This window comes from Puma concolor, chromosome D4 (assembly GCF_028749965.1).
Source record: "Puma concolor isolate L17-30 chromosome D4, mPumCon1.1.hap2, whole genome shotgun sequence".
NCBI classification, from domain to species: Eukaryota; Metazoa; Chordata; class Mammalia; order Carnivora; family Felidae; genus Puma; species Puma concolor.
The window spans coordinates 59,788,153-59,808,089 of record NC_141679.1 but is presented as its reverse complement, the minus strand read 5'-3'; the positions used below and the strand labels follow the sequence as shown (position 1 = coordinate 59,808,089).

At 42.5% G+C, this 19,937-nt stretch overlaps 1 protein-coding gene across 2 annotated transcripts in view; it reads right to left on the bottom strand.

Annotated features, from left to right (window-relative positions):
- Positions 1–19,937, bottom strand: part of FRMPD1 (FERM and PDZ domain containing 1) — a 141,897-nt gene extending 121,960 nt beyond the window's left edge. For both annotated transcript variants that reach the window (XM_086683533.1, XM_086683530.1), the window contains exon 1: positions 19,778–19,937. The gene's annotated coding sequence lies outside the window, so the exon portion shown is untranslated. The remainder of the gene's footprint in view (positions 1–19,777) is intronic.

Genomic DNA, 19,937 nt, shown 5'->3' with positions numbered 1-19,937 from the left:
TCTTCTCCATGCCCTATACCTGCAGCTCCTGCAGCTACTTAACTGTTTTCTCCAGGTCCTTCGGCTCTGGAAGCAACCGTATCGACGTGTCCCTGGCACAGGTGTGTGGCCCACAGATGCCCAGAAACATTGAAGAACCACCCAAGGTTCAGGCGACGTGGGCCCTCTCCTGAGGGTGGCTTCATCTGTCTGTGCTGTCTGGGACCAGCTGGTGAGGAGTGCTCCTGACAATACAAGAGCCTCCCTATGCTTGCAGCGGACTTTCTCAGATGCCTTCCCAACAGAGAGCTCTCTGCCTGCATTTCTTCTAACATATTTCCGCGGAATCAGACATGTGAATGCAAAACCATAAGTACTGGAGATGGAACCAGCCTAGTATCTCATTTAGGGCCTATCCCTGAGGGCCAGACTAAGAAAAGCAATTACGGTACAAGAACGGAGTCTTTTCACGCGTGGGATTTAGAGATTTCATACAGCTTTGGAGGGTTTTTCATCTTTCGAATTGCCACCTCCTCCAAATCAGTGTGTGCAGCAGTTTTAGGCTGTGAAAGGAAGCTAGTAAATTCAGGTAACAAAGCCTGTGTCCAGACCTGGGATATGTGGTCAAAACTACTAATGATACCTCATTCTAAGAACATATGATGAACTTTTCCCTTGCTGAAGTGAAGTTTAATATTTTCCAGTGATTTTAATCCTAAGAGGGGTCTTAATTTTTTTCCCGACAGGTATTAGGGCAGTGGAATACATTGACGAGGTAAAAAGTCCCACAGTAATAAAGCTGAATTGAAAGGCATCATGGGTGAATCATGGGAGAAAGTGTATGTGCTGAGAATTCAAGTTGATTCAATGCCACCGAGACTGATTGAGCAGTCCTCTGGGCCAGACACTGTGCTGATGGGGTGGAAAACACCATAAATGAAAAGGAATGATCCCAGACAACAATAACAATCCTATACATCTTAATAGTGGTTTATGCCAAAAATTAATCTAAAAATATGTGTATAACTTTTATCTCACTTTATTTTCATAATTACCTTATAGAGTGAGTACAGCAGGAATAAATAGCATCATTTTACAGACAAACAGATTCAGCAGTGAAATTATGTGATATTATTAAGTGTGTGACAACTATCATATTAGAATCAGATTTCATAATGAAACCCCTTTGTTTGAAATCCCTAGGATTTAAGAAGCTCCAAGACATTAAATATTGCCTAACATATGGCAGGCACACCTTAGCACTGGATTTTGGTTATTTTCCATTGTCCCCCCTTACCCTCTGCCCTATAAGTATTTCTGCCCCCCAACCTCTGCCCATGATTCCCCCTGCTCTGCGCCCTGAAAGACCCACCCCTGTAACTAGTCACCTTTTCAGTAGAGTTTGGCCAGTGAAAGGAAGCAGCAAACCAAAGGGCAGCAACAGACAGAGGTAAGGGTATTTCTTTCCTTCTCTCTTGACTGCTTTCTAGATCACAGCACCTCCATGACTCCCGCTCTCATTGGAAACTGGTAATACCATTTTCTCCCCTTGCCCCCCCCCCTCCGGGGTGCTAACAGCTTCCCCCTGTTGTTAATGTCTGGGTACCTCACCTCCCCTTGTTGGTTTCCTTAATGCCACCCATACCCCTGCAAATGTTGTCTTCATTAAAATCTCTTGAACCACCTCAGTTAGATTCTGTTTCCCTGCTAGGACCCTGAACCACACACAGGTCTCTCCCACGTAGCTCTAACCTGTAAAAATAAATCCAATGCCCAAAGGAACACAGTGAGCCTAAAACATCCACAGTCACGAACTCATTGATTTTTCCCTTTTAATAATTAATGTCTGTTTCTCCAGTGCTTATTTGCCACAATCTTACCCTGGGCCCTTGTTTATCCCTGGCCTGAACTTTTGTGATGGTCTCCTGAGTAGACTCCCATCTCTAACACCTCCTACCTCCAATCAATTCTATCCACAGCCTGCTACTGGGCTAAATTTCCTGGTGCACAGACTTGATTATGTCATTCTGCTATGGCTCCCAAATGATTATAGAATAAAGTTCACACTCCTAAGCCAGCATGCAGAGCTCTCACCTGTGTGTCCAGCCTTATCTACAACTCTCCTGTGTGTGCATGTGCTCTCTGTTCCTCAACCCCTCTCCAAAATATATGATCTTAATTTTATTTACACCATCCCCTTCATCTAGAAAGGCCTTAACTTTGAAACTGTTCACAGACTTCCAGGTCCAGCCCAAACGTTGCCTCCTGCCTGAAAATTTTTCTGTTTCCTTACAGAGATAAACAACCACTTTCTCCTAAACTCTCGTGGGTGTTTTTGCATCCCTTTCTTACGGCACTTAGCAGTTCGAACGTCTCAGTACATTTATCTGTGTCCATACTATCCCATAGCCCATTCGAAGCCTCTTTCTCAACCAGAGGCAGTTGGTTCAAGGTGGTACCTCAAATGATGAGCACAGGGCATAGCCCAGAACAGTAACAGCAAATGTCTGTTGGATAAATGAATGCATGAATGGATTCAACTTCATATCCCCTCAGCACCTAACACAGCATCTACTGTGGTTAGACTTTAGAATAATTTGAATAAGCTGAACAAGCTGGATAATGCCTGCTAAGTGTCTTATATGAGATGCCGTATATGAACACACCTGCATATTTGCCTGTTTTGTGTGACCGTCTCTTAATATGAATATATACTATTTCATTTATAAAAAGATCTCTCTTGGGGCACCTGGGTGGCTCAGTTGGTTGAGCGTCTGACTCTTGTTTTTGGCTCAGGTCATGATCCCAGGGTTGTGGGATTGAGCCCTGCATTAGGCTCTGTGCTTAAGATTCTCTCTCTCTCTCTCTCTCTCTCTCTCTCTCTCTCTCTCTCTCCCCCTCCCTTTCTCCCCCTCTCCCCCCTCCCCCACTCATGCATGCACTGTCTCTAAAAATAAAAATACAGAATAAAATTTAAAAAACAGAATAAGATAAAAAATAAAAAAGATCTCTCAAAAAAATATCTCTTTGGGGAAAATGGTACCACATACATAAGCATCTTTAAAAACAAACAAGCAAACAAAAACCTAGATGTGCCAAAGCTGACAAGGTCCTGGAAGAGGTTTCTGAAGGGCACTTGGATGCGTGCAGCTTTGAAATATTCTACTTCTTTCTCATTTCCTATCAGTCAGCCCCATCCTTTCCTTGCATCCAATTTTGTTTAATGAGGCTACTGCAATGTATTTATTTTGGGGTGATTGAATTTAGAAAGACATTCATCTAACACACAATTGCTGCCACAAGCTGAATGGCTGAATCATAACAGGGATGATGGCATTAATCCGAGGACAGCTGTTTCTTATCATTTTGAACACACAGAAAAAGCTCAGGCAAGGCGAGAGTTTTTGCTTCAGTTGCAAGATGGGACTGATAGGATCTGAAGCAGAAATGCTTCTGGGCAGGTGGAAGTAGAAAAGGAGAAAGAAGAAATGCCCTGGGGCGGGGAGGGGGGGGGTGCTAAACCTGTGATTTTTAGCACTTTGTCTGATGGGTGAGAGTTGCTTCTAGCCCTTTGGGATACTAGAACATTCCAATTATAAGGAAATAATTTGATAAGGACAGCAGAGGCATCTGTGTGGGTAACTAACCTTTTGAGAAACATTTATGGGTGTGTTGTCAGGAGTTCCAGCTATTAAAGAACAATGATAATGACACCGGCTCACATTCACATGGTACGTTATACAACATGCTTTCGCATTCACTATGTAGGGCAAGTAAGGCTAGAGGATGGCATACACCGGGGTAGCTGCCCGTGTGCCCAGAGGTCAGGGGCATATGAAGGATGGTCCCCAAGGAGCTGGGATGCCCCTGCCCAGAGAAATCTCTGTTGACCCTTGCCTGCTGCCTGCCCCACCATGAAGGCATAGGCTGCCCTTCTTTGAACTCAGGCACTTTGACTGTTCAAGCAAAAATGTCTCCGGAAATAAGCATATAGCCACTTCTGTAACTCATTTACACCTGAGTACGAACGCATTCTCAGCACCTTCTCAGCAGAGCAGCTGGCTGAGGTTTTAAGCAGGTCATGAAGGTACTAAGAGTAAAAGGAGGTTGGGGGCTTAACAAACACGTTGCTGACACCACTTGCTACAGCCTTTGAGTTAACAGGAAACAGGCAGAGTGGTATTAATTCAGCATCAGATCTTAATATAGCTAAGAGCTACAGAATAGTCTCCCACGTACAACTACAAAGGTAATAAAATGTTACAAGAATTTAATTTTTTAAAGGCCTAAATTTGAAATCACAGTGCATCCTAATAAAAACAATACTCATTCATTCATTTATCCATCTGTTCACATATTCATTCTGTAGCCAGTGAGCTGAACGACTAAAACTCATGGAATATAATGAAAACACTCTTTTTAATCTCCTACTGCCTTTTAAACTTATCAGGGGTGAAATGGGGGAAGGTCTTCCTCTGCCTCTGGACAGAAACTCAAGCATGCCCCTGGGCTTCGGTGGTCCCTCCTAGGTAGTCAAAAGTCCTTCCTTCACTTTAAGTCACAGTTATAAACACAGTTTCAATTCAATAAATTAAAATAGCCACATCCACGTAGTAACAGAAATTTCTAATCTCATTCAGGGGGCTTTTGGCAGGTGGGAAACCACATTATGAATCTTCTCTTTCCTTCTTTATACTCCCATCTTGCTAAATGGAGTTTTGACCCCTTCTGGAGAAAGAGAGAAGGAAGGTGGCAGAAAGTGTTTCTTTGATTAGGACCCTGGTAACATGGCACCATACCCTCTAGGGCTAGCAGTCATCTAGAACTTTCTTTGTTTTTTTTCTTTTAATATATATTTTTTAACGTTTATTCACTTTTTGACAGACAGAGACGGAGTGAGAGCAGGGCAGGGGCAGAGAAAGAGGGAGACACAGAATCTGAAGCAGGCTCCAGGCTCTGAGCTGTCAGCACAGAGCCCGGTGCAGGACTCAAACCCACAAATTGTGAGATCATGACCTGAGCCAAAGTAGGACATTTAATAGACTGAGCCACTCAGGCGCCCCTAGAACTTTCTCTCATAAGGTATTACTCCTGTGAGTTCCTCTAAGACCTGCCCCCCACTCCTGGTGGTCTCTCAGTTGAGGATCCTTTAATTAAGCAAAAACAATCCATTCAGACAGAAGCTTTTGCCTCAGGCTCTAGAAATCACCTAGCCCCATCCAGCTTCTCAGCTGGGCCTATTTATTGACTCCCTATTAAGCAGATCTAAGGTGCTTCACACTCTAGCTCTCCCCCGCAGGGGCCTATGTCTGCCCCTTGGAGCACTCTTTAACCTAACAAATTCTAGGAGTGTTGGCCAATCAGGAAGCAGCAGCAACCTCCTTTGCTCCACTGCCAAAGCAATAGCTAGCCATCCCTGTTCTTTTTTGTGTAAATTTCCAGGGTGGGATTCAGACCCACCTGGGCCTCTAAATGGGGGATGCAACCCAAGCTCTGAGGGGTTCTGTTGAGAGAAGGATGAGATAGGTGGGCACCTACACTCCTTACTCCCTGAAGTGGGAGTGGCACTTAGCACATTCACTGCTCCCTCCAAAGAAATCCTCTTCAAAAGCCTCAACAATGGTATCTTTTGACCCTTGATGTGAGTGACAGCCCCAAGAGTCATGTAACCGCTTTTCTGCTAAATCCTTTATCCAGATTCTTCTAGGTGGGCTGCCCCACAATTGATCTATCTGGTAGCTACCACGTCTGGATTCTCTGCAGGAACTTGTAGTCTAACCCTCCATTACAATTGATTCAGGTATTTGGCCAACAGTCACTGAAAGTCTTCATTAGTGTGGAATGTTCCTGTTTCCCACCTCTTTTCTCTTCCTCATCTATTCTATTCTTTACCTTCCTGCTATCAAATGTTATGATGGAGAATCAATTCATTCTCTCTCTTCCAGCTATCAGTGTAGACACATGTGAAAAAATGTTTTCACTTTCTGTACAAAATGGAGAACAAGCAAACTGAGAAAACATAACATGAAAAGCTACAGTAAATAATGAAAATATTGGACAGTAACTTTTTTTATAGCAACTTTTTTTAGCCCAAAGCATAGAATGTTGTCTCTTTGGATTTGTATTCTTCAAAGTTCAAGTCACAAAGTTCTTGCAAACCTACTGCAAACACAAGTCTTTAAAATGTTTTAGTGGAGGAGATGCTTTATCATGTGTTCCCAGTCCATAGGGCCAGGAGTGGTAGGAAACAAGCTGGGGATAAACAGGGGCCAGAAAGGAATTTAATTATTGCTAAACAAACATACTTTATATAGCATATAAACACAGCCATATGGACAGGATAAAATGAAAACAGGAGTTGAAAGGAATACCAAGTGCTCTAAAACCGCCCTACCAGACAACTGGAACTTCTAATAGGATTTCTCAAATATCATATAACAGCTGTCTACTTTGCTAAGCCCTTGAATCCTTACCCTAAATAGTTTTTTTTTAAATAATCATGATGATCAATAGCTACCATTCACTTAGGGATTTTTCTATATGGGGCGCTGGACTAAATTATTTGTGGCATGTGATATTCTCACAACAGTCCTTTGAAAAAGATACTATTTTTTCCCATTTTATAGATGAGGAAAATGAGTCTCAGTGATTAAGGCACTTGTCTTAAGTTGTGTGCCTTTAGTGGTGAAAATGTTAGTTATGCTTGGCTCTCAGTCATGCCAGATCCCCTGCTCCTTCCACTGATCTAGAGACAGAGAAAAATGAGTGTTCCACTCCCAATTTTGCCTATTCGTCTAGAAGCAAGGGAAAAGGAACTTCATCTTCATCTAGAAGACTTTGATTATTTTTTTTTAAGCTACCCTAAGTGACCCACTGGCCTTTGTGCTAGTGAAATTTCAGCAATCACAATGACCCTCTGTTACAGAACAGGGATGGAGGGCAGCTGCCAACGGCCTCCTAATTGTCTTCTATTGAGGAATGTATCTGCACCAATTCCCGGATGTGGGGGGAAGTGGGAGGGAAGGAGCTGGGAATATAAGGTGTTTTCTTATTACTCAGTGTCAGCCCCTACAGAAAACAGTATGTAGCGAGTGAGCACTTTCACTATATCAAGCTAATCTACGAAGACAATATGGCAGGATCCCCACATAGGACTGTGCCTCTTTGGTTTCAGTTCTCTGCGGCCTTCACCCTGTCCCATCTCTACATGAATAAACCTTCCCATCCGTCCCTCCCACCCTCTTTTTCCTCCTCTGACAAATACTTTTTGAGTACCTACTAAGTGCCAAGCACTGGATTTCATACCAATGTAACAGGATTTAAAGCTTGGTCCCTGCCGTCAAGAATCTTACATAGTCTAGTAAATAAATCAGACACATTAGCTTCCAATTTACAGTACTGGGTTGTGAATACAATTGGGGGCCAAAGAGGAGGAGAAATGAGGGAAGGTTTACGTGAAAAAACAAAACCTTTCCCAGTTTTTCCTGTTGCGACCATATTTCAATGCCATTCCAACCTGAATTCTGTTCCACCTTGGAGCTCTGTCAGAGAACCCTGTGGCATTTTGGCTTCTATCAGTCACTTTGGGCTGGGTTTATTTCTTCCATTCCATTCAGTATAATTCACTGCACATGAGTAATGTACTAGCTATACTGTGGGGGAAGAAAATGACAAAACCAATCCCAGACTCACTCCCTCAGGGAACACACAGGAGAAGAATTCTGTGACACAAGAGAAGGTTAAACCAAGTGCAATAGAGGATAGTGGGGATCGATGACATCCCATTAGAGAAGGCCAACAACATGGAATGCTTCAGGATAGAAGCAGTATTGAGGTACGCTTTGAAAAGTGAGCAAGATCTCTCCTGTCAGAGACAAAAAGGAAGGCATGGTGTGCTTTATGACAGATTCAGGGAAAGCAGGAAGATGGGGGAAAGAAGGGAGACAGGGTGTTTGAAGGAATTGTAGTAGACCAATAAGGCTGGCATGTAGGATACATGGTGGAGAAGAGCAGTATAAGTAGAGAAAAACCTGGGAAGACTAAATTGGACCAATCCGTGAGGACTTTAAATACTGTAAGGTATTTGCATTTAACATGTAGGCAGTGGGAAGCCATTTTGAGTGACAAGTATGTGGCCAAAGTTGTTTTATGAGATTGTGGTTGAGGAAAGGTTAAGAGTTAGGGAGACCAGTTAGGGGGTGACTACAACAGTCCAAGTGAGAGAGACCATAGGTGCTGGTGAGAAGTGGCCGTAGGGATGGAGAACTGATACCCTTGAGTCAGGGATGGAGTGTCACCCATTTGTATCTCTGTAATGTCCAGCACTATTCTCTGCCCTAATTAGGTTTTGTAAATCTTTCTGAAATTGAACTGCAACAAAGAATCAATTTGGATATATAAATGTATGTCTTGCAGGTGTCTTGTCCTTTTTGTTTTAATCTTGTCACCTAAGTCATCCAATTCCAAGTCATAGAAGGTTCCTGCCCAAGAATGTCCTTCTCTGGCATTTTTGGGGATCCTCAGAGCAGTGATGCCTTGTTCACTGTCCTTAATTAGCTCATGCACCATTTTAATTGGTCTGCAGCTGTCTGTATGGACACACCTGGTTTCCTTTCTGGAGTCAGCTGGGGCTGCCTCACCCTTTCATGCCAGCTCTGGCATCTGGAACATCACTGATCGAGAAGACTCAAGGAGCCTGCTGAGCTCCAAAGCATGCAAAGAATGGGCTCTCGTGGGGAAGGCTAAAGACCAGAGGGCTGCCTGGACCCACACTAAGGCAACTCTCCAGGAAACCCACAGTCACTTTAGGCAGGCACTTCTAGGATAGGGAGGAGGAGGGTACAGCAGTGGCCAACTGTAGGGACCACCCATGGTGCGACCCTTGAATTCTAGATGAGATCTGATATTTACATCAGTAGGGATCTATTAAAATGGTTGAGAGGGCCCATCCAGGAAGTAACCCACCTCAAGAGATGGCTTAGAATTATGGAATTAATGAGGCTGCAGCGTCTCTCAAATCCAATGAAGGGGTCAGATTGACTGAGATCAAGACCTCAATTTAACCAAAAGATAATGGCTAATTTTACTGAGCATTTACTATGTGCTGAACATTTTTCTAAGCGCCGTTGTTATAATAGCATACTTAAATGTTCACAATGACTCTATAAAGCGAGTACTATTATTATCCTCATTTTACAGGTGAGGACACAGACACAGAGAGGTTAAGACTTGCCACCAGTCACAGAGCCAGCAGGTGGTAGAGTCTGAATTCGAACCCAGGCAGTCCAGCTCTAGTGCGTACTAAACACATCACTTTCTGCTTTTCTCTTACCTCTTGTTTTCATCACTCTGACCAGCAGGAATGGAAGACGTAAGAGGCCTGAACTGTGACAGTTCCTTCTGAGACATGAATGTACTGAGGGTGAGCATGATGCAATAAGAAAAACTTGAGTTTTGGGGCGCTGGGTGGCTTAGTCAGTTGGGCGTCCAACTTTGGCTCAGGTTATGATCGTGCAGTCTGTGAGTGTAAGCCCCACGTTGGGCTCTGTGCTGACAGCTCAGAGCCTGGAGCCTACTTCAGATTCTGTCTCCGTCTCTCTCTGCCCCTCCCCCGCTCTCACTGTGTCTCTCTCTCTCAAAAATAAAATAAAAACATAAAAAAAAATTTTTTAAAGAAAAACTTGAGTTTTTCATCCAAACAGACCTGCTTAGAACCCCATTTCCATCATATTTTAGTGAATGACCTGGCGCAAGTTACTTAACCTCTAAGGGTTACAGTTTCTTGGGTGTAGGACACAGGCAATACAGTTTTCAGGCTTGTTATGAGCAAAATAATGTACCCAGTCCCAAGTCTGGCACAATGCGGGTGCTCATTAACAGTCATTATCATAAAGAGAGGTGGTCTCTGTGAAATCTGAGACAGGGAAGCAGAGTTAAGAACATAACCTTGTATATCCCACAGTGCTTAGAGGAAAGAATGTTTTGATTCTAGAAAGGCTGAGAGGGGCCATTCACCTTATCTTCCCTGCAGCTTGGTCACAATATCCCTCAGGGATACCGGCCTTCTCTTTTCCAGCTCTGGACTCACTGATGGGCATTCCAGTCTGTGATTTGGTCTATGTTCCTATGGCCCCTGCCAGCTCTGCCCTTAGGGGTCCATCTAACCCCACTGTTCTGCTTCCTTGAGGTAGGGATGGATTGGGCATGTGTACTGCTAATCAAGTCCTAGTTCTGATACTAAAATCCTCAATCACAGTTTTCATGCTAAGCCTCAACACCTGACTTCTGTGCTTGACCTTCAAGTGGATAAATGAAACAATAGTGTTATTTGGTTTTTCTTAGCAATGTAAGGGGAATTTAAAAGAAAACTCTCTTCTCTTTCTTGGTGAAGCAGCAGGATGTACTCAAAAGTAATCTGAGGTCCGAGTTCTGTCACTGCCTCTTGTGAACTATGTGACCATGAGCAACTCCAATCCCTGCCCTTGTTACCTCAAGAGTTCTTAGAAAGACTGAATAGAATAACAGGTGTGAAATGTATCTTGATTGCAAAGAAGCACATGAATGGAATGGCAGGGGTTATTATCACTGAGGTTTTATCTAGTTGGTGAAATTCTGATGACGTTAGATAAGATTTTTCTGAGCCATCTGGGACTTGGGGTGCCCTAGAATCTCAACACTGGCAAGTGTTGTCAGTACTAGGGGCAACACTGAGTGATCCTGAAAGAATTAGAAATGAGATTGTCCTCTGAGAGTTTAATGAGGACATTAACGCATAATTGATTACAGCAGAGATTTGCTAAGTCACCTTAAAGAAACAGAATGGTTCTCAGACCAGGAAAACTTGATGAAATCTGATTGAAAGTAATAATATAGCTGAAGAAGTAAAGCATCAGTCAAAAGGGATATTAACTAGCCATGAAAACACAAGGAGAGGCAAACCATAAGAGACTCTTCAACACAGAGAACAAACTGAGGGTCGATGGGGGTGGGGTGCTGGGGAGGTGGGTGATGGGCATTGAGGAAGGCACTTGTTGGAATGAGCACTCGGTGTTGAACGTAAGTGATCTATTCTTGAAGCCAAGACTACACTGTATGCTAGCTAACTTGACAACAACAACAAAAAATTTTTAATTAAAAAAAAAAAAACAAGGAAAGTAGGTCAGACAGGCAAACCCTAGTATGACCCATCTAATACCATACAGGGCAGAGAAGTAACTCTGGTTAAGAAGGTGACCCAGGTAATTCTGGTGACAAGTACCTTCCTATTAAAGAAGTCTAAGTCAGATGTCTCTAAACATCCTTTTAATGATTTCCTTTTGTCCTAACTGTAAGCTTACCAAGCATTCTGATTTCACTTTGGTTTCCCATGTAGATCCACTTGCAGGAAATGAATACACTAGTCATTGGACTTGGGCATCCTTTGACAACTATATTTTTTATTGTGAATCAATTAATTGACACCTAATTGTTTTTTTAAATATTTTTAAGTTTATTTATTTTGAGAAAGAGAGGGGGAGAATCCCAAGCAGGCTCCTTGCTGTTAGTGCAGAGCCTGACCCGGGGCTCTGCACTGACAGCTCGATCTCACAAACAGTGAGATCATTACTTTAGCCGAAATCAAGAGTCAGACACTTAACCGACTAAGCCACCCAGGTGCCCCTGACACCTAATTATAACATGACTTCTTATGCAGCCTGCTTACAAGGCTAGAATGCTCTTATCATAGGACTTGAGCATTTGATATCTTCACCAATTATAGTTTTCCCTGTAAATTACTAAACTGACATCTCTATATGCCCTCTGAATTCCAAACTTGATATCTTTTTTTTTTTAATTTTTTTTTCCAACGTTTATTTATTTTTGGGACAGAGAGAGACAGAGCATGAACGGGGGAGGGGCAGAGAGAGAGGGAGACACAGAATCGGAAACAGGCTCCAGGCTCTGAGCCATCAGCCCAAAGCCTGACACGGGGCTCGAACTCACAGACCGCGAGATCGTGACCTGGCTGAAGTCGGACGCTTAACTGACTGCGCCACCCAGGCGCCCCCAAACTTGATATCTTTGGTCATGCTGTCCATCTCTGGCTAGAATAACCTCTTTCCCTCCATCCCTCAGTTCCATAGGCCAAATCCCATCTTCTATTCAAGACTCAAGTCAGGTGGCCTGTCTTCCATAATCACTTCCATAATTGCAATTCCATCTCTGAAGTCCCATAGTTCATTTCCTTCTCACTCACATTCTCCATATTATGTTAGAATTCTACAGTAAGATAGTTCTACGATTCAGCAATTGCACTACTAGGTACTTATCCAAGGAATACTGGTGTGCTGTTTTGAAGGGGCACATGCACCCCAATGTTTATAGCAGTGCTATCAACAATAGCCAAAGTATGGAAAGAGCCCAAATGTCCATCGATGGATGAATGGATAAAGAAGATGCGGTATATAGATACAATGGAGTACTACTGTACTACTCGGCAATCAAAAAGAATGAAATCTTGCCATTTGTAACTACGTGGATGGAACTAGAAGGTATTACGCTAAGCGAAATTAGTCAGTCAGAGAAAGACAAAAATCATATGACTTCACTCATATGAGGACTTTAAGAGACAAAACAGATGAACATAAGGGAAGGGAAGCAAAAATAATATAAAAACAGGGAGAGGGACAAAACAGAAGAGACTCATAAATATGGAGAACAAACTGAGGGTTACGGGAGGGGTTGTGGGAGGGGGGATGGGCTAAATGGGTAAGGGGCACTAAGGAATCTACTCCTGAAATCATTTTTGCACTAAATGCTAACTAACTTGGATGTAAATTTAAAAAAAGAAAGAAAAGAAAGAAGAGAAAAGAAAAGAAAACAAAACAAAACAAACAAAAAACAACAACAACAAAGAATTCTACAGTAAGAGTGAGGTCTCCAAGATTTCCAGAAATAAAAGTCATTTCTTCACTCAGAGCATTCTTCCCTTATAGGAAAATCTTCCTGGGAAATAAAATTCATTCAACTTTTCATTTATTTATTCAGTCATTTAACAAATATTTACTCAGTGCCTCTATGTGTTAGGCAGTGGGATATGGTGGTAAATAAGACTAACAGGGCCTCTACCCTCATGCAGCTTCCAGTCTAGTGGGGAAGATGAACACTGAGAAACAATAAATCAAAGCTCTGATAAGTGCCATTAAGGAGAAGTACAGAGTGATGTCAGAGTGCAAACAAGATTCTTCTAGGAAAGTTACATTTCAGTCAAAACCTGAGCTGGCACTTAGCCAGAAGAAGAAGAGGAGGGTGCTTGAAAGAGTATAAATTGAATGATCTCAGTGACCTATGTCACTGAGCTGCAACAGTCCTTGGTCAACTATCCTGCCTTCAGATAATGCTAGGAACAAATTCACTGATGTTTTTCCTCAGTCCCCCCTTGTCTTCCAGGTCCAGGAAGACCACCTTCCTTAACACCACAGTCTTCCCAGTCATCAAAGTATGATACCATATGTTGTATTTAACCTTTCTTAGGTATAATTATATCCCCATTCACTGACTGATTTTGCTTCATGTTCACTTTTTCTAATTTCATACTCACCCCCCTCCAGAAGAACACACAGATTCACATATGAACAAAAGATTTCATAAAATTCAGAGTCTGTAAACTCAAGGTAAAGATCAGAAAAGAAGCTGGCCCCTGATGAGGCTTTATGGCCATTGCAAGGTCTTTTGATTTCCACTGAGTCAGATGGGAAGCTTCTGGAGGGTTTTGGACTTTCATTTTAACAGGAACACTCCAGCAACCGTGATGAGAATGCACTTGAAACGGGCAGGGGCAGAAGAAGGTCACTGCAATCATCCAGGCTAGAGGACCATAGTTTGAACCAGGAAGTTATAGTAGAGGAGTAAGAAGTGGTCAAATTCTGGAATAGCCTGAAGGTGCAGCGACAAGATTTACTGACCAGATTGGACATGAGGTATGAGCACAAGAGAGGAGTCAAAGCTGACTCCGAGGGTTTTGGCCTGTACAACCAAAAGGCTGGAGTTACCATTACCTGGGATGAGGAAGACTGAAGGGGTGCGAGGTTGTTGGAAGAAGGGGAATAAAAGGGCGAATGCTAGGAGCCAAGTTTTGGATATTTTAAACTTGAGATGTCTATTAAATATCCAAACAGAGATGCTGAGTAGACACTTGGATATCTGGTCTGGAATTCTGGAGGTTGGGCTGTAATAATATTCACATGTAAAATTGGAATACTAATACAGTAATGCCTACTAAATAATACTTATTATAGGAAGGAGGAAACAAGACAATGCATATAAAGCTTTCAGTGCAGTATCTGGCACACAATATGCCTTTGATATATTTTAGCTATTTTTTAATTAAAAATTTTTAAGGTTTTATTTATTTTTTTGAGAGAGGGAGAGACAGAGCATGAGTGGGGGAGGAGCAGAGAGAGAGGGAGACACAGAATCTGAAACAGGCTCCAGGCTCTGAGATGTCAGCAGAGAGCCCAAGGTGGGGCTCGATCTCATGAACCGTGAGATCATGACCTGAGCCGAAGTAGGACACTCAACCGAGCCACCCAGGTGCCCCATATTTTAGCTATTATTTTAATGAAAACTTAAACACTTTCAGTCAGCATTTCTATCATTACTATAAAGTTATGAGTGTGATTGCTTTTCCAACAGACACATGAAAAGATGCTCAACATCACTCATCATCAGGGAAATATAAGTCAAAGAAAGCCACACTGAGATACCACCTCACACCAGTCAGAGTGGCTAAAATGAACAAATCAGGAAACTACAGATGCCGGCAAAGATGTGGAGAAATGGGAACCCTCTTGCACTGTTGGTGGGAATGCAAACTGGTGCAGCTGCTCTGGAAAACAGTGTGCAGGGTCCTCAAAAAATTAAAAATAGACCTACCCTATGACCCAGCAATAGCAATATTAGGAATTTACCCAAGGGATACAGGAGTGCTGATGTATAGGGGCACGTGTACCCCAATGTTTATAGCAGCACTTTCAACAATACCCAAATCATGGAAAGAGCCTAAATGTCCATCAACTGCCAATGGATAAAGAAGATGTGGTTTTTATATTCAATGGAATACTACTTGGCAATGAGAAAGAATGAAATCATGCCATTTGCAGCAATGTGGATGGAACTGGAAGGGATTATACTGAGTGAAATAAATCAGTCAGAGAAGGCCAGACACCATATGTTTTCAGTCACATGTGAATCTTGAGAAACTGAACAATAGACCATGGGGGAAGGGAAGGGGAAAATATAGATACAAACAGAGATGGAGGGAGGCAAAGCATAAGATTCTTAAATACAGAGAACAAACTAAGGGTTGATGAGGGGTGGGAGAGAGGGAACATGGGTGATAGGCATTGAGGAGGACACTTGTTGGGATGAGTACTGGGTGTTGTGTGTAAGCCAATTTGACAATAAATTATATTCATAAGAAATTTAAATAACAAAATAAAAGATTGATTATTGTCTCTGATGTCAGTTCTCAGGCATGATTTGCAGAAGAAGAGTCTTGAGCAATGGCAGTGACTTTGGAATTGGTCTCTAGCTCCCAGAGTTTAAAATTTAGAAGGCTTTTGCATGCATTCAACAGCCTTTGTAGATGGATTAATGTCACATTTCTTAAATAATCAGTGTGTTCCTCCATCGACCCAGGATTTATTTCGAGTTTTGGAGAGGGTCTGATGTGAAGAATGAAGCAGTTTATCAGGAGAAATTGAATACCAGCAAGGACCCTGCAGGGAAGACATTTCCAGCCTGTTCATGTGGTCCCTTGGGACACAGGAGGGCTAAATGGAAGGACACATAACAAATGACTGACTACCCTGTCTTGATTTCAGTAGCTGCAGATGTAATCGCTGGTCACAAGTTCATCTTGTTCATTTTAAAATTGATTCACAAAGGCCACAACTCATGTCTTCCTGAAATAGCAAGCTTCTTAGAGGAACTTTCTTGGAGAGGCACACTCTTGTTATCTTGTGTTAATTTATTCAGTGATCTTTAGCTATTTTACATTGAGAGTAGAAACAGAGCTGGTGTGGTTTTATCACACGCTTCTTGATCTTTGAATCACTGAACTTCTGGCCTCAAAACCTAAACAAGGTCCTGAGGTTTCTCATTCTTTTTTACATCTTTTTTGAATTTTAACTATAAAATCCTTGACCCTGTAATTCTCTTCAACATCTACGACAGAGCGAATGCTCAATAATTATCTATTAATAAACCACGTAATCTCCATCTGTATTCAAAGGAAAGAGGTGATGAAGCGGTTCAAACAGTCCAAAAATGCATCTGTAACAAATAGATGACTAAGGTCACGTACAATCACAGATTTAGCAATAGCACCACAACACCACAGACGGGGTAGATGATACAATTTTGAGGGAGGACAGAGGAAAAGACACAAAAGAAAGGCTTTTTCCCTGAATCTTTGTTTTCTTCCATCTGTAAATGAGGCCACATAAACTGAGTTGATTGCTGCTAATGAGCAGAGTAATGCTCAATTAAACTCCATGAAACACCAATTCATTCCTTCTCCCTGATCCTTTTGCAAGTTTCTAATAATTGCTACATTCACAGTGACCAGGCTTCAAGTGATTTCCAGTGGCGGCTCCACATGAGAAAATAACTCTTCTCTCTCCTTTCCCCCAGGAGTCAGGAAAGGATCCCACAGAGACTAATACCTTGGGGTCCCATAGCCCAGCAGGACATGCGGGTTTCCTACAGGTCCCCCACCCCAGCCTCTCTCTGGCTGTGTGTCCCAGAACTCTAGGTGCAGGAGAGCTGAGAGGTCTAACCTGAACCAGTCAAGTTGATCTGTGGCAAGAATTTAGTGAATTTGTAGCCTGTGTCTGTTCTTTCCCTTTTATTTTATTTTTAATTTTTTTTAATGTTTATTTATTTTTGAGAGACAGAGAGAGACAGAGTGCGAGTGGGGGAGGGGCAGAGAGAAAGGGAGACACAGAATCTGAAACAGGCTCCAGGTTCTGAGCTGTCATCACAGAGTCTGATGTGGGGCTGGAACTCAAAACCGCGAGATCATGACCTGAGCTGCAGTCGGACACTTAACAGACTGAGCTACCCAGGTGCCCCTGTTCTTTCTATTTTAAAGGGAATATTTTCTGTTTTCCATTAATTTTTAAGTAACTTTTGGTTTTACATTTTTCCAGCAAAACTAAGGAGGAAAAGGAAAGAGTTTTGTCCACATTTAGGCATGGTGGTGACAGAGGAAAAAGCTATCCAGGAAGAGGTGTTTATACTCCCAACATCTCTTTGGGGCTTAAAATTCAGAACTCTGGCTCATCAGAATAATACAAGTGTTTTTTGTCTATGGGCAGCATTACCACAAAATTTATCACCCAAACCAGGATACTTTTCTAAGTGAAACATGGCAATATAAATAATGCCACCACTGTATGTAACAAGCATAAACTGGAACTATCCAGGCAACTGGATGTCACTTTGATCACCAAATGAGTCCCTAGCCTACCAAAATCTCTCCTTTGTTCAAGAGACCTAACTCAAAAGAAGTTTCCACAACTAACGCTGAGGATAAATGCCCTCATCACCTACTGGGATAAGTAGGTCCTAGAGCTTTATGAATATATGAGTAGGTTTCTTTCCTCTTTCCTTCTTATTCAACAATCTCACTAACCATTTTAATTGCAGAGTCCTTTTGCAAGTTCTGTCTACTCAGCCTTGCCATCACCTTAGCCCTTATATCCTTGATCCAGAAAGTCTGTCCAGGAGTCTGAAAATTATACAACCTGTCTCCCGAATTCAGTTAGTAGACACTGGGCTGAATATATAAAATCCCAGCAAGAGAGATAATAGGATTTAGAATTAGTCTTGTCTGGCTATACAAAACAGGACAGGGATCCTAAAGCAATTTGTGGGGTCCTATCAGATAGAGGCAGTCCTTCTCAGTGTTGACATGGGGCTCCTGGAGGGCACGGAATGTGCACAACCCAACTCTATATCCACAGTGGCCATTGCCCAGCACAGGGGTTATGTAGAGTGAGATCTCAGACATGATTGGGGTCATGATTAGGCTGCCTCCTAATACCCCTTAGCCCTGGGTTCCTGAGTGTCCATGGATTTCTTCTCCCTTCCTGTGTAGGAAGGGAGAATCCTGCCCATGATCCCACATCAGCTGGCTGGACTGGGCTTCTGCCACCAGACCTCAGGTACTGGCTCACACTCAGCACACCCCACACTGTGCTGAGCCAAACAGGGCCTCCCACAGACTCCAGGTACCAGATTTCGGCACAGGCTGAGTGTACTTTGTTCCATTCAGTTCAAGAATACTCAACAAAGTCCATTACTTTCTCAGCCCAGGGATGGATGCCGGAGACACAGAATGAGAGTCAACTGAAAGGTTATATATGCACCAGGGCACAAGTGGTTAACAGCAATGACTGCAGCTGAACTGCCTGGGTTTGTATTCTGGCTCTACCACTCGCCACCTGATTATCCCTGGGTGAATATTTCTCTTACCTGAGTTTTTCATTTAGAAAATGGAAATAAGAGAGCCTGCCTCAAAGGGATAGTGTGAGAATTACTACTATAATTCTCATTATGAGAATTATGATTTAGAACCATGCTTGGCACAGAGTAAATACTCAATAAATTTAACTATTACCATTTGTGACTTTTGGCTCCTTGGCCCATCTCCCTTAACTCTCTCTGCATCTGACTGGTTCCCTTATCTCTCAGGAGGGGTATTTCTTTGCTCCCGGCCCGTTCCACTGCTGAGGGTCAAGAATAATGCATCTCCATTCTAACATTTGACTGGTACCTTATCCACCAGGATTCAAATCCATAGCCTTTAAGAGGTTAAGTGATCATCTACCTCCTCTGAACCCAACTGAATCATCGTGTATTTTTCTAAGAAGAAAAGTAAACTTTTGGTCAACAAATTTGAAAGGAGTCATCCTGAGCCAGGAGGCTGAGCATCACCTGTACCCACACATTTCCAGCTCTTTCAGAGACAAAGGCAGGTGTTTCCACACACCTCTCAGAAATTCTGATTCCCATGAACAGTGAGCAAAAAGAATACTCCCAGGAATTTTTTTGAATCATAATGTTATTTTCTTCTCTACTCACCCTAAGTTCTCTACCTAAGTTCTCTAGATCTTCTTAACTAGTAATGGTTCGTTATGATGTATTCATTCAGTTAGTGAAATACATACTTTTCCTTGCACTTCCCAAGGAATTTTTAATTATCAAACCCACTACCACCCATGTAAGACAGGTAAACTTCAAAATAAACTGGATTTTTTTTTTAACTTGGCCAAGGCAATACTGAATTTCCATGATTTGATAGCCTCAACCTCCAAATAATCTCAATTCACTCACTGAACAGTTCCACTCAAAAACACCGCATTGCTGTCGTGCCTGCCTCAGCCACATTCCAGGTGGTACATCTTGCATCACCTCTAACGTTAACATTTTGGATCATTTCAGTGCAAAGAAAATAATCAAAACTAGTGGCCAATAAACATAAAAACCTTCCCCAAATGTTGTCCTTTTATCATTAAGTGAAAATTACCACCCCTCTGCCACCCACCTTCACCTGCTCCAATCCTTAGAATTGCTTCCTTCTGACAGATTTAAGTTAGATCCTCAAGACACAATAGTGAGCTATTGTGCCCCAGAGGCCTCTACTTCCAGGATGATTTGAATCTCTATCCTAGCTTGGGTTTCCTTTTGCTGAAGACTGCTGCTGACCTGGAACCAAAGGTTCAACTGCCTTATGCTCCGAGGACACACTTACCTGCTTCCTTTCACTCGTGTCCACATCACAAGCTGGTCACAGAATCCCAGAGCATCAATCCTGGAAGAGACGTTGGAGACAGGCTAATGCACGCCCTCATTTTACAAATACAGACATTGGAGCCTACAAAGAGGAAGACACTTGGCCAAGGTCACACAGC